The sequence below is a fragment of the Erinaceus europaeus genome, chromosome 2 (genome assembly GCF_950295315.1).
Source record: "Erinaceus europaeus chromosome 2, mEriEur2.1, whole genome shotgun sequence".
Taxonomy (NCBI): Eukaryota; Metazoa; Chordata; class Mammalia; order Eulipotyphla; family Erinaceidae; genus Erinaceus; species Erinaceus europaeus.
This window is the reverse complement of record NC_080163.1, coordinates 57,435,504-57,446,416: the sequence shown is the minus strand read 5'-3', so window position 1 is coordinate 57,446,416 and position 10,913 is coordinate 57,435,504.

The window sequence follows — 10,913 nt, the reverse complement described above, 5'->3', positions numbered from 1 at the left end:
AGGGCTGGGGAGATATCTTAATGGTTATGCAAAAAGATTTCCATGCCTGAAGCTCTAAAGTCCCGAGTTCAGTTCCTAGCACCACCATAAGCTAGAGCTGAACAATGCTCTGGTTTAAAAAGTATATTTTTAAAAAAGTTGAAATACACAACAGCTGAGGAAGTGACTCAACCAATATAGCCTTGGATTTTCTCTTCTTTCTTACTTTTTTTTTTTTTTTTTTTTTGAGCAATGTTCAGCTCTGTCCTTTGGTGATGCTGGGAATTAAACCTGAGCCTTTGGAGCCTCACACAAGAAGCCCTTTTTTTTCAGAACCATTTTGTCCCCAGCTCAGAGCACTGAACTTTCATGCCTGAGGTTCCTGGCACCCTCTGCACTGGAGTGGTGCTCCAGTTTCTGTCTCCAGCCAAAAGTTTTCTGAAGATTTCTTTCCTTTCCTTTCCTTTCCTTTCCTTTCCTTTCCTTTCCTTTCCTTTCCTTTCCTTTCCCTTTTCCCCTTTTCCCCTTTTCCCCTTTTCCCCTTTTCTCCTTTTCTCCTTTTCCCCTTTTCCTTTTCCTTCCTCCCTTCCTTTCCAAAGCACTGTTCAGCTCTGGCTTATTGTGGTATTGAACCTGGGACCTTAAAACCAGAGTCTCTTGGCATAACCATTATGCTGTCTCTCCAGCTCATGGTTTCATGGTTTAAAAAAATGCAAGTACACAAGTTAATTTACGGATGTATACATTCATTCTCTTTAAAGTTACAGCCTGGAGGGGGGTAGCGGGGAAACAAGCAAAACAACTCCTATCTGAATGAAAAAGTGGCCTGAGTGGTAAAATTACTCATGCAAATCCCTTGCTTCCCTGAGAACTGACCAAATAGTTCACCTGGAGGATGTGTCTGGCCTGCCATGGATATGACTCAGGTTCAAGCCCAGGCCCCATTATGTTAGAAGAAGCTGACGTGTAAAGTGCTGTGTTGTCTCTCCCTCTGTCTCTCTTGTTTCCATCAGAAAATTCATCCTGGAGGGGTAAAGCCTGGGCAACAACAAAATAGCATTTTTTTCTGCCAACTTGCTGATTCTGAATCCAGCCCTGCCTAATGTGGACTTGGAGCTGTCTAACAGAGGCAGAAGGACCTTCTCCCCCTCCTTCTGCACCTTCTTGGTATCTTCTGAGGTGGTGTGCCCTGAAGCTAGGTCTAGGTGTGACCTCTCTGTGTCTCTTTCCCTCTATTTCCCCCTCCCCACTCAATGTCTGTCTCTAGCCAATAATAAATAAATTAAATAAAAAATTAAAATATAAAGGAGAGGGGGGGAAAGAGAAAGATAGGTACCTGTAGATCTGTTTCATTGCTGCTGCAGGTGGGGAGCAGGGGCTCAAACCCTGGTCTTTGTGCATGGCAATGTGTGTCATTGACTAGATGCACCACTACCCAGACAATTAGCTAACATTTCATGCACACTTAATCCCTGCCAGGCAGACACACACATTTATTCACTTCTTCCAATTGATCGTTCTAGTTCAATTATTGGTTTTCATTTTTTGTTTGTTTATTTATGGCCACAATGAATACCACTGGGGCTCAGTGCCTGCACAACAAATCCACCACTCCTGGTGACCACTTCCCTCTCATCTTTTGCTCCCCATTTCTTTTCTTTTGTAGGACAGAGGGAAATTGAGGGGAGGAGGAGAGAGAGAGAGAAAGAAAGAGAGACCTACCTCATTGTTTGTAAAGCTTCCCCTTCTGCACATGGGGACCAGAGTCTTGAACCCGGGTCCTTGCACATCACAGTGTGCAATGCTCTACCCAGTGTGCCCCTGCCCAGTGTGCCCAGCCCAGCCAATTCTTAGTACAGCCATTTCACAGGTGGAGAAATTGAAGCACATAAGACTTAAATCATTTGCTGAAAATCACACATCTGGTAAGAGATGGAGCAGGAATTCTTGTCCTCTCTATTTTTAAAATCTTTTTACTTATGTATTTATTATTGGGTAGAGACAGAGAGAAATTGAAAGGGGGGGCCGGGTGGTAGCACATCTGGTTGAGTGCACATGCTACAGTGCACAATGACCCGGGTTCGAGCCCCTGGTCCCCACCTGCAGGGGGAAAGCTTCATAAGTGGTGAGGCAGTGCTGCAGGTGTCTCTCTGTCTCTCCCTCTCTCTGTTTCCCCCTTCCTCTCAATTTCTGGCTGGCTCTATCAAATAAATAAAGATTTTTAAAAATTTTTTTAAAAAGAAATAAATTGAAAGGGAAGGAGGAGATAGGGAAAGAAACAGAGAGACACCCCAGCCCTGCTTCATCATCGTGAAGCTTTCCCTCTGCAGGTGGGAACCAAGGGCTTGAACCTGCCTGGGTCCTTGTGCACTTTAATGTGTGCACTTAACTAGCTGCACCACTGCCTGGTATTTTCTTGTCCTATCTAAACAAAACTTCTGTGGGGCCAGGCAGTGGCACACCTGATAGAGTATACATGTCACCGTGCCTGAGGACTCAGGCTCAGGACCCCTATTGCCAGCTGTAGGAGCAAAGCTTCACAGGAGGTAAAGCAGTGTGGTGGGTATCCCTCCTTCTCTCTCTCCCTCTCTCTCTTGCCAGTGAGAATGGTGGAGTTATAACCTTGGTGGCAAAAAAAAGCTTTTGATAGTTACTGGGGCATTTCAAAGAGAAACAACACATATTCTATGTCCATGCTGTAAAAGAACTGTCTTTACAAATTTTAGTGTCATGACTAAGGAACTACAGTGTCACAGTGTCTTCTTAGCAATTAACACCATTTTTTGTTTTTGTTTCTGCCAGGGCTAACAAAAACTGGGGCTCTGTGTTTGTATAGTTCCTCTGCTTTTGGTAGATTTTTATTTACAGAGAGAGAGATACAGAGGGAGAGAAAAATACAGAGGAAGAAAGAGATACTACAGTTCTGCTTGACTGCTAATGAAGCTTCCACTGTACAGATCCTCCCAAGTGGTGACTGGAGGCTCAAACCCAGGCCCTTGTGCATGGCAAGGTGTGCGCTCCACCTTGTGAACTATTTCCTCCTCCCCCATAGCACCATTCCTGTAAGGAAGAAATTAGATTTGTTCACCAAATTGCCTTTACTTTTCCATTCAGCCTCTCATTGTGAACAATTTTTTTTTTTCCTCCAGGGTTATTGCTGGGGCTCGGTGCCTGCACCATGAATCCATTACTCCTGGAGACCATTTTTATCCCTTTTTGTTGCCCTTGTTGTTTTTTCATTGTTGTGGTCATTATTATTGTTGTTGTTGTTGCTGTTGTTGGATAGAACAGAGAGAAATGGAGAGAGGAGGGGGGAGAGAAAGACACCTGCAGACTTGCTTCACCGCCTGTGAAGCGACTCCCCTGCAGGTGGGGAGCTGCGGGCTCAAACCAGGATCCCTACGCTGGTCCTTGCGCTTCACACCATGTGAACTTAGCCCGCTGTGCTACCGCCTGACTCCCTCATTATGAATAATTTTAAATACACAGAATAGCTCATCATTGAATACCCATCACTTAGATTCAACTACCATTCATTTCATCTAACTAGCTATCATCTGTCATCCATTGTCACTTTTATGAACCACTGGAAAATAAGTTGAAAGCATCATGTCATATCACTGCCAAGCACAGTAGTTCATTCAGCATTCAGCTGCTAAAAAGAAACATATTCTCCCAGAAAAGTGGGAATACTTCATTACCATACCTTTAAAAAGCAATAACTCCTAAACATGACCTAATATACAGTCTGTATTTAAATTTAGCCAGTTTTTCAAAAATATTTTTATAGTTTATTTTTCCACCCAGAATCTTACCATGCATAATAATTTGCCTTTGGTTATTATGTTTTAATATTGTTAAATAGAGAAGCCTATTCTCTATTTAACAATAAAAAACCAGGAGGTGGTGCAGTAGATAAAAGAGTTAGACTGGGGAGTTGGGCGGTAGCACAACGGGTTAAGTGCACGTGGCACAAAGTGCAAGGACCGGCGGAAGGATACCAGTTGGAGGAGCCTCCGGCTCCCCACCTGCAAGAGAGTCACTTCACAAGTGGTGAAGCAGGTCTGCAGGTGTCTTTCTCTTCCCCTCTCTGTCTTCCCCTCCTCTCTCCATTTCTCTCTGTCCTATACAACAATGATGACATCAATAACAATAAAACAACAAGGGCAACAAAAGGGAATAAATAAATAAATAAAAAGAAAAAATATTTTTAAAAAAAGAGTTAGACTGACAGAACAGCTCACCTAGATAGTGTGTCTTCTTTGCCATGGATGTGACCCAGTTTAAGCCCAGCTCCCACTGGAATGGAGGAAGCTTTAATACTGTGGTGTCTTTCTCTCTCTCCCTTACCACCTCTCTCTTCCTTCTTTCCCCCCTCCCCCTTCTGAAAACATTAGCCTAAAACAGTGAAGACCCAGTGCTAGCAAAAAAATAATAAAATGGATTAGACTATTGGACATGAGGTCCTGAAATTCAGTCCCCAGAATCTTATATAGTTGAAAGATGGTTTGGTTCTCTCTCATAAACATACACACACAGGGGGCCAGATGATGGCACACCTGGTTGAGTGCACACGTTACAATGTGCAAGGACCACCTGTAGGGCGAAAGCATCACAAGTGGTGAAGCAATGCTTTAGGTGTCTCTCATTCTCTACCACCCCCTTCCCTCTCAATTTCTGGCTGTCTCTAGCCAATAAATAAAGAAAATTAATAAAATATTTATAATAATAATCAAAAGAATCCATAGCATCTTTAAAAAATTAAAACACACACATACACACACTATAGAAACCTCTTTATACTCACCTTTTTCATGACACTGAAACCATTGTCATTGTGTCCCAGGTTCATGAGGTCCCAGGTCCACTCCCCAACACCACCATAAGCAGGAGTCTGGTAGGAGCAGAGGGAGGGGACAATATCAGGCTGTCATACTGTTGGTGATGCCAGGTTTGATTACTTGGTGGATGACAGCAAAATCACACTGTTGTCAAATACCATTCCCTCTTTGCAATCAGCAGGGATCACCATTGGATGATATTTTGGTGCACGAATAAATAAACTATTCATTTTATAGTAGGGGCATTCCTTGGTGGTCCTTGCCTGAATCAGTTACTACACAGGGAGGCAATACAAAAGTAACTAATTTTTTTTCTTTATTAATTTTTCCCCTTTTTGTTGCCCTTGTTGTTTTATTGTTGTTGTCGTTGTTCGATAGGACAGAGAGAAATGGAGAGAGGAGGGGAAGACAGAGAAGAGGAGAGAAAGACAGACACCTGCAGGCCTGCTTTACTGCCTGTGAAGCGACTCCCCTGCAGGTGGGGAGCCAGGGGCTCAAACCAGGATCCTTACTCTGGTCCTTGCGCTTGGTGCCACATGCACTTAAACGCTGTGCTACGCCTGACCCCCTAATTCTTTCTCTGTCCTATCCTATAACAACAACATCAATAACAACAACAATAAAAACTACAACAATAAAACAAGGATAACAAAAGGGAATAAATAAATAAATAAAGATTAAAAAAAAGAAATAGATCTTTTTTTGGGGGGGGTAGATGGCATAATGGTTATGCAAAAAGACTCTCATACCTGAAGCTCCAAAGTTCAAGGTTCAGTCCCCTGCATCACCATAAACTAGAGCTGAGCAGTCTTCTGATAGAAAAGAAAGAGAGGGCCTCATGAGGTAAGGCTTGTGTACACATACACCCATAAGTTAGGGGAAAATATACACCTTAAAGCAATCACGCACAATAGTTTGCAGTGAGTCAATAAATGCAGCAAGCAAGTAGAAAGTCCTAAAAAAAGACACCATAAAGTACCTAATTGTTGGTATGTTTCTCTAACAACACCTAATCAAATAGTTTCTTTTTAAAAATATTTTATTTATTAATAAGAAAGATAGGAGGAGAGAGAAAGAACCAGACATCACTCTGGCACATGTGCTGCCAGGGATTGAACTCAGGATCTCATGCTTGAGAGTCCAATGCTTTATCACTACGCCACCTCCTGGATCACATCAAATAGTTTCTACTTAGACCTAGATACCCTCTTCACCTACTTCCTATTTCATTTCCCTCAGTCACTCCAAAGCTAACCTTGTCAGACAAAGTAAACACTACAAAAGCTGGATAAGGGCAAGAGACTGGCATATTTTAATGATGATTCTACCAAGGCACCCTATCACCTGGGGCCCTAGTCAGGGAGTCCTGGGATTCCCACAGAAACATGATGGGCCTAGACCTCTAACATCCCTCTCACCACTGTCACTGGTTGTCTCCGTCACGAACAACACAATGGACCCCTTTGTGGGCCCCTATAGGACAGGACCTTGCTCAGTGTGAATCAACAATGGTAGGGACTGTTCCATTCTCTGAAGGGAGGCTGGACAACATACTCTATCTACCACTCTAGGAAGATGGGTCCTGAAATTACTGCACCCTGGACTGTTCCTAGCCATGACCACAGAATGTGAGCTCAGATCTATAGGGATGCAGAGGTTACATAGGCTCCTGTGCTAAATATGGGCCACAGATCAAATCGATTCAGGTTGTACTTAATAATATTTATATACTTTCCCCATAATTGGGAGCTACTCTCTTCCTTGATCTAGCTTTCTAGTCCTTTTTCCAACTATGACACCATCTCCCCAGACCATACCTTGGGTCTACCTGCATATTAGCTGTCAGACTGAGACAAAAACTAGTAAAACCATGAGCCCCTTGGAATATATTTAAAATAGACCTACTAGCTTTTTCCAAAATGGAGTTCCCCAAATCTTCATCTGCAATATTCCAGCCTTTAGGTTCATGATTAGTCAACAATTTGTTCTGCTTTATATCTTAACTCTTTTTCAGCCACCAGGTTCCAGATGCTACCATGATGCCAACCTGATCATTTTGATGATGTTAATTCTTCCAACCCATGAACATGGAATATCTTTCCACTTCTTTGTGTCTTTTTCAATTTCTTTGAGTAGTGACTCATAATTTTCAATATACAAGTCTTTCACTTCCTTGGTTAGGTTTACTCCTAGATATTTTATTGTTTTTGTTGCTATAGTAAAAGGAATTGATTTCTGGATTTCAATTTCTTCTAACTTAGTGTTTGCATAGAGGAATGCCACTGACTTTTCAATGTTAATTTTATAGCCTGACACATTACTGTATTGCCTGATGATTTCCAAAAGCTTCTTGCTGGATTCTTTAGGTTTTTCTATGTATACTATCATGTCATCTGCAAATAAGGAGAGTTTGACTTCTTCTCTTCCAATCTGTATCCCTTTAATTTCTTGCTCCTGCCTGATTGCTATAGCAAGAACATCCAACACTATGTTGAATAGTAATGGTGATAGAGGGCAACCCTGTCTAGTACCTGATCTGAGTGGAAATGCTTCCAGTTTTTCACCATTGAGTATGATGTTGGCTGTAGGTTTGCTATATATAGACTCCACTATCTTGAGGAATTTTCCATCTATTCCCATGTTTTGTAGTGTTTTGATCATAAAGGGATGTTGTATTTTGTCAAGGCTTTCTCTGCATCTATTGATATGACCATGTGGTTTTTGGTCTTGCTTTTGTTGATGTGGTGGATCACATTGATTGATTTACGTATATTAAACCAACCTTGCATGCCTGGGATAAACCCCACTTAGTCATGATGAACAATCTTTTTGATATACTGCTGTATCCGGTTGGCTAGAATTTTGTTCAATACTTTCACATCTATTTTCATCAGAGATATTGGTCTGTAGTTTTCTTTTTTGGTTGTGTCCCTGTCTGCTTTTGGTATCAGGGTGATGTTGGCTTCATAGAAGCTGGCAGGGAGTATTCCAGTGTCTTCAATCTTCTGGAAGACTTTTAAAAGTAGAGGTATTAGTTCTACTTTGAAGGTTTTTTAGAATTCATTTGTAAAACCATCTGGTCCAGGACTTTTATTTTTGGGGAGATTTTTGATAACTGTTTCAATTTCATTAGCTGTGATGGGCCTGTTCATGTTATCCACTTCCGCTTTACTTAGTTTTGGAAGTTGGTAGGTATCTAGGAAATCGTCCATTTCTTCCCAGTTCTCTAGCTTGGTGGCATATAGTTGTTCATAGAAGCCTCGCATGATATGTTGAATTTCTGCAGTGTCTGTTGTGATATCTCCTCTTTCATTTACTATCCAATTTATTTGGGTCTTCTCCCTTTTTTGTTTTGTGAGTCTAGCTAAAGGTTTGTCGATTTTGTTCACTCTTTCGAAGAACCAACATTTACTTTCGTTGATCTTTTGTATGGTTTTCCTATTCTCAATGTTATTTATTTCTGCCCTAACTTTAGTGATTTCTGACCTTCTCGTTGCTTTAGGATTCCTTTGTTGTTCTTCTTCTAGGTCATTAAGATGTGCAATCAGGCTGTTTATTTGTGCTTCTTCTTGTTTCCTAATGTGTGCTTGTATAGCTATGAACTTCCCTCTTAGGACTGCTTTCACTGTGTCCCAAATATTTTGATAGCTTGTGTCTTCATTTTCGTTGAACTCTCGAAACATTTTGATTTCTTCCTTGATTTCCTCTTTGACCCAGAAGTTGTTAAATAGTGTACTGTTGAGCTTCCACATTTTGTGACTACTACTAATCTTTTGTTGATTGTTAAGTGTTAGTTTAATTCCACTGTGGTCTGAGAAGATGCTTGGGATGATTTCAATGCTCTTGAATTGGTTGATGCTTATTGGTATGCATGAGACCCCTTCTGTTTCATTTGGTTTAAATCCCCCCTGCTTAACACTATTCTATTTACATAACCACTTCATTCTATTTACATAACCGCTGTTAACAAGCACCTCCCTCCAGGACATTGGTTCTATCCCCACTGTTTCATGATATGTTTTTGCTCCACCCCCCCTCCTTGTCACACCCTGATCCCTTCTTTGTCACACCCTAATTTTCACCAGTCACTTTTCTCTCCACCCTCTCTATGTCACATCCTGTTTCCACCCTACTTGGGAAGTATATATAAAGACAGCATTGTGAGTTTTAGAGTACTGTACTTTGAGTTTAACTTAGCTAGTCTTAGATTGTGCTGCGTCCTGCATGAATAAAGATATACTGCCTACAGCTCAACAATGAGTCCCTGGTCGTCTGTTACCCGTCCGTGAAGCCAGCCCATTGAAAACAACATAACCCGTCGAAAACAACAGATGCTGTCTTTGTGGCTTAACATATGGTCTATCCTTGAGAATGACCCATGTGGATTTGAGTAAAATGTGTATTCCAGTTTCTTAGGATGAATGACTCTGAAAATGTCCAGTAGTTCTAGTTTATCTATCTCCTCATTTAGCTCCCTCATGTCTTTATTGATTTTCTGCCTAGATGATCTGTCAAGTTGAGAGAGTGGGGTGTTGAAGTCCCCTACTATGACTGTGTTGCTGTTAATATATTGCTGTAGCTCTTTCAGTAGAAGTTTGATGTATGTAGATGGCTTCTCACTGGGTGCATAGATTTTAATAATTGTTAAGTCCTCTTGATTGACTGATCCTCTGAGCATTAAGTAGTGTCCATTCCTATCTTTTTAAATCTTATCTATTTTAAAGTCTATCATGTCAGATATGAGAATAGCTGTTCCTGCCCTTTTGTGTGGGCCATTGGCTTGTATGATAGTTTTCCATCCTTTCACTTTAAGTCTGTGTTTGTCTTGTTGAGTTAGGTGGGTTTCCTGTAGACAGCATATTGTTGGGTTGTGTTTTCTGATCCATCTTCCTACTCTGTGTCTTTTAATAGGTGAATTCAGGCCATTGACATTTATTGATATCAAAGATTGAAGATATTTTAATGACATTCTTGTAGAGTTTTAGAGTGTTTTGATATATGTCCTACTTGTGGTGGTCTGGTTGTTTATAGGAGACCTTTCAGAACTTCTTTCAGGGCAGGCTTAGTGATGGTTGATTCCTTTAGCTGTTGCTTGTCTGAGAAGGTTTTGATGCCTGCATCTAGTCTGAATGACAGTCTAGCAGGATATAGTATTCTTGGTTGAAAGCCTTTCTCATTGAGCACTCAGTAGATATCTTGCCATGCTCTTCTGGCCTATAGTGTTTGTATGGAGAAGTCTGCTGCTAATCTTATGGGTTTTCCTTTGTAGGTGACTCTTTGTTTTTTCTCTTGCAGCCTTCAGGATCCTTTCTTTATCCTTATTCCTTTCCATTCTAAGTATGATATGTCTTGGTGTCTTTAGGTCTGGGTTAATTCTGTTTGGGACCCCCTGGGCTTCTTGAATCTGTATGTCTTTGATGTTGTCTAGACTAGAGAAGTTTTCAGCTATTATGGCCTGGAGAATGCTTTCTTCCTCTCCTTCTCTTTCTTCCTCTAGTATGCCAAAAATGCGTATATTGTTTCTTTTGAAGTCATCCCATAGGACTCTGTTGTTGTTTTCAGCATCTCTTAATCTCTTTTTGAGATCTCTTACTTCTTTTTTAGTTGTCTCTAATTCATCCTCAATCTTGCTAATTCTGTCTTCAGCCTCATAGATTCTATTCTCTCTGCCCTCTACTGTTTTCTGGATTTCATATATTTTGTTGCCCTGCTCTGATACTGTTTTAGCTTGTTCAGCTAGTTGCATTCTTAGCTCAGTGATTTCAGCTTTCAGCTCTCTAATAACCATGAGATAATTAGTAATTTCTTCCATATTCTCATTTGTTGTTCCTGCATTTCTTATTACAATTTTTTTCAAATTCTTTACTCACTCCTGTTATTATTTCCTTAGCTAATGTTTGGATGTTGAACTTGTTATTTTGTGCTTCACCCTCTGGAGGACTTTTAGCTGGACTCTTGTCTTGGTTCGATTCTCCAATATTTTTTCTTGTTGTTTTAACCATTTTTTAAAATATTTTATTTATTTATTTTCTCTTTTGTTGTCCTTGTTGTTTTTCATTGTTGTTGTAGTTATTATTGTTATTGATGTTGTCG